The 4655-nt window shown below is 49.4% G+C and overlaps 1 non-coding gene across 1 annotated transcript; it reads right to left on the reverse strand.

The window, feature by feature from the left end:
* Positions 1 to 1995: 1995 nt before the first annotated feature.
* On the reverse strand, positions 1996 to 2068 carry Trnaa-ggc (transfer RNA alanine (anticodon GGC)). Its single transcript has one exon. It is a non-coding gene; the product is annotated as a tRNA-Ala (tRNA).
* Between the last annotated feature and the right edge of the window lie 2587 nt (positions 2069 to 4655).

Here is a 4655-nt window from a genome sequence, read left to right on the forward strand (position 1 = left end):
AAAGGAGCTGATGAATATCTGTGGGTGAATGGGCAGATGGATGCGTGGCTGGACATGAGGACACTGGTTGCCTCATCTGTAACAAGCCTCTATTCCCTTGGGAGACACCAAACATCTTGTTATTGGAAGCATGCAAACATAGGATGGATCTTTACCTTCCCAGAGTCACCTATATCCCTTTCAACTCAGCTATACTTTCTTTTTTTTTTGGCAGTACTGGGGTTTGAACTCATGCTTGCTAGGCAGGAGCTCTTACCACTTGAGCCACTCCACCAGCCCTTTCTTGTGTGTGTGTGTTGGGTTTTTTCAAGATAGTGTTTCACGAACTGTTTGCCCAGGCTGGCTTCAAACCATGATCCTCCTGGTCTCTGCCTCCTAAGTAGCAAGGAGTACAGGTGTGAAACACCAGCACTGAGCACAGACGTACTTTCTTGAGAGGACTAAAATTTCCTGGTCATGAACTAAGTCATGCACAGAAGAGCTCACTTATATATAGATAAGGAATGGTGGTGGGTTCAAACAATATTTTTTTTTTTTGGTAGGGCTGGGGTTTGAGCTCATGCTTACAAAGCAGGTACTCTACCACTTGAGCCACATCTCCAGCCCTCAAACAATAATTTCTTACAACTCATTAGTTCTTAGTGAGCAATGAACAATTCAGGAACATATTTGCTTAATGTGAATGTTGAAGAATATGTCTAAGCTGCTAGAAGCTTCTCTTGAGTAGAGCTTGGGCCACATTCATTCAAGGAGGAAGAGCCCAATAGAATTAATGCAACATCCTTCCCCTTACACTGAGTCTTGTGTTAACACAATGACATTTTTGTATTCACAACCACACACCTACAAAGGCCTTACCTGGGGAAAAAATCCTCTCATTAATATTGCCAGTAATTTTTTATTCCTTTTTGGTGATGCTTCTGTGCATGCTAAGCACACACTTTACCCATTGAGCTAAGTCTCCAGTCTGTCAATAGTTTTTTAGTTTGGTTTGGTTTGATTTTGGATTTTTCTTTTTTGGTGTGACTGGGTTTGATTGAACTCAGGGCTTTGAGCTTACAAAGAAGGCTCTGTACTGCTTGAGCCTCACCTCCAGTCCACTTTGCTCTGGTTGTTTTGGAGATGGGGTCTTGGGGACTATTTGCCTGGACTGGCCTCAAACCAAGATCATCCTGATCTCAGCCACCCAAGTAGCTAGGATCACAGGTATGAGCCACTAGACTTATTTTCTTTTGAGACAGTCTCACTATGTAGCCCAGGCTGGTCTGGAACTCTCGATCCTCCTGCCTCAACCTCCCTGGTGCTGGGATTATAGGTGTGCACCACCATGCATAGTCACTCCACTATTTTGGTGACCTTTTCCAGAAAGTTGCACGGTCAGGGAAGCTACAATACCCGAGATAAGGTGCCATGAATCTGTTCCCAGCTCTTGAAAGGGAACAGTGGAGGCTGAGTAATCCACTGGAAATGTATTCTCCAGGCCTCCGAAGAAAAGTAAAGTGGGAGAAATAGCAAAGCAAGGGGATAGTAATAATAGCTAGCATTTGCTGATCACCATGCACCATGCACTGTATGATCCCACCTCAGCTCTGGAAAGCAAGTCTCATCATTTTTAGCATTGCATTCTGTGGAAAGGCTCAGAGATGAGGTCATCCGGCCAAGCAGGGTGCCTGCAAGTGAGTAGCAGAGCTCAGGCCACCCATCCAAGCTCTCTTTCTAAGCTATTGGGTCACAGAGCTGCTTGCTGAGAACAGAAACCTGGATGTCTCTGGAGGGGCTATACTGGGTATTGAGCCATTTCAGTCATGCCCCTGGCCCTGAAACCTGGACGTCTGGTTCTACCAGCTGCTTTGTCACTGCTGGCTGCTTTGTCAATAAGAAAGCAGTCCTTTCCTCAATTTCTCCAAACTGACCTTGCCAAAGGTCTTTCCCTTGGTTCTCTGGCAAGAATCCCTTCTCTAGCTTTCTTTCTTTTCTTTTTTCTTCTTTTTTTTTTGGCAGCACTGGGGTTTGAACTCAAGGCCTCATGCTTGCCAGGCAGGCGCTCTACCACTTGAGCCACTCTGCCAGCCCTTTTTTTGTGATGGTTATTTTTAAGTTAGGGTCTCACAAACCATTTGCCTGGGCTAGCTTTGAACCTCAATCCTCCTTATCTCTGCCTCCTTATAGCTAGGATTACAGGCGTGAGCCACCAGCACCCGGCTTTTCCTTCTCCAACATTCTTGCTTGCTTCTGAGTTCCCCAAGGGCCTGGAGCCTCCCCCACACACCCTCCCAGGACCCCTGGTCACCTCACTTCCCAGCACAGAAGGTCTTCTGGGCCATTGGCTGAACTCTTGAGCCAAGAAGCCACTGTTTGGAAAGGAGGGGAGAAAGGGGCCCAGAGGGCCTCCCTTTCTCCAGCCTGACTCTAGGCAGCTGGGGCTCCGTGCTGCCTGGGGTCTGGGACAGCTCAGGGGGGTTGTAAATTTGCTTTTCCTTGGATCTTCAATCTGAGTCAGTTGCCAGGAGAAATCAAAAATTTGTGCAAAACATTAGCCCACTTTCACCCTGCACATCGTCTTGTCACAACTGTTGCATACTAGCCTGGATCAATGACCACCTGCTCAGAAAATGGACAGAGGCCTTGAAGGTCCAGGAACGCCCACCCTCCAGGAGCTAGGTTGGTCTGTGTTGCGCACTTCCCCTGGAGGTCTCCCACTGTATGGCTGAGGTGCCTGGCCTGAGGGGGCAGCGCACATAATATAACCCACAGATGAGCGATGACTATGAACAGATACCTTGTTGGATGCTTGGTGGGCACAAAGGTATATGAGACTTCTCTGTGGATCAGGGCACCTGCACTGCATAGATAATAAAAAGTTCCACTCTAAGCAGAGCTTTTTGTTTGTTTGTTTTGTTGGTACTGAGGTTTGAACTCAGGACCTTATGCAAGTGCTCTACCACTTGAGCCATGCTTCCATCCCTTTTTTGCTTCAGTTATCTTTCAGATAGGGGTCCCAAATTTTTCCTGGGCCCAGTCTAGACAACAGTCCTACTTACAGCCTCCCTGATAGCTGGGATCACAGGCGCACATCACCACACCCAGCTTGTAATTGAGATGGGAATCTCAATAACTTTTTGCCTTTTTGAGGACTGTCTTTGAACTGCAGTCCACTGGATCTCTGCCTCTTGAATAGCTGGGATTACAGATATGAGCCACTGTGTCTGGTCAAGTAGAGACTTTTTATGAATACCTCCTGCAGTTGTACAGTGCTCAACTTTGACAGATGTACTTGGCAACTCTGCCAGAGAGAGACCTAAGATACACTAATAAATGATGACAGGCAGAAGAAGGAGACAACTTGCAGCTGAGGGACTGGGCAGGGAGGTTACATGGGGGAGGGAATGTTTGGGTTTGAGCTTTGAAGGAAAAGGGGAAGATGGTGTGGGAGGGAGGGTGACATAGGCAGAAGGTATAGTTAGCTAAGAGTAGGACATCACAAATCAGCTAACTGAATGCCCATGAAGGAAGGAGTGGGAATGAGCAAGGTAGAAGACCACACTGGGAAGTTAGGTGGATGGCAGGACACAGAAGGTCTTAGTTTTGAGGCAATGGGTAGCCATTGCAGCTTCCTGCTCAGGGAAGTAACACGAACAAGGCTATTCAATGGGACATTAACTGAGGGGCAGGAGTGATTGAAGAATCCCTACCAGGGGCATCAGCACCATGCCAGAGGGGTATAAGCAGGCAGGTGGAGGCAGGAAGGTGAGTCCCAGGTAGCCTCCTGTTTCCTTCATGCCCCCCAGAGTCCTCTGCCATGAAGGCTGGATGAATGGACCTTGTTCAGGGTCTCAGAGCATCTAGGCTGATTCATCGAGCTTTACCCCATTACTATGACATTGGGATTGGGTGTGGGGTAGACCAAGAGCCCCTCCCCGACCCTTCCCCTTAGCTCTCTAAAGGCTGCAGGAGACAGCAGCCTCCAGAATCTAGAGGTTGGTGGCCTGGCCATCTCCCCTTTCCCTCTGGTGGGCAGGGGACTGGGGACCTCTGACAAGTCGCTGTGAGAGAGGGAGCAGGACCCACAGCCCAGAAGTTTCCTTCCTCTCCTCTGGATGTGTCCTCCCCACCCGCATCTGCCCCTGGCCCCCTCTCCATGGTTAGGTCAGGACAGTGACGCAGGAGTCAGGGACCCTGGAAAGCAGAGCTTGGGGAGGAGGGGAGTGGTCAGGACAGAGCGCACGTGCCAAATGTGGACGTGTGCGCGTGTGCATGTCCCACAGCTGGACCCTGAGAAGGGAGCAGAGCTCGACTCTGACTGTCAAGCCAGGAGAGCAGGTCATGGAGGGCCCACCCTGGGCAGGGGCAGGGTTAGCAGAGGGCAGGGGAGTAGGGGGTTGGAGGGGTCAGGCCCAAATTACTTCCAGCCAGAAGTTCACCAGCCTTGTCTCCTGTCCCCCTGCAGCTTCCTACACCCCTCTTTGATCATGCTCTCCCTCTCCCACCCTCATGGCTCCTTTACCTCCTTCAGGTCGGCTGGCATCACTGTCTGTTTCAATGACAATTACAACTTCCTGATTTCCCTTCTAGGCCTTTTCTCCTTAGTTCTTTTTGCTGCTGGTGGTGGTGAGACTGGGGTTTAAACTCAGGGCTTTGTGCCTGCAAACAGCTCT

Source organism: Castor canadensis, chromosome 6 (genome assembly GCF_047511655.1).
Source record: "Castor canadensis chromosome 6, mCasCan1.hap1v2, whole genome shotgun sequence".
In the NCBI taxonomy this organism is placed as follows: Eukaryota; Metazoa; Chordata; class Mammalia; order Rodentia; family Castoridae; genus Castor; species Castor canadensis.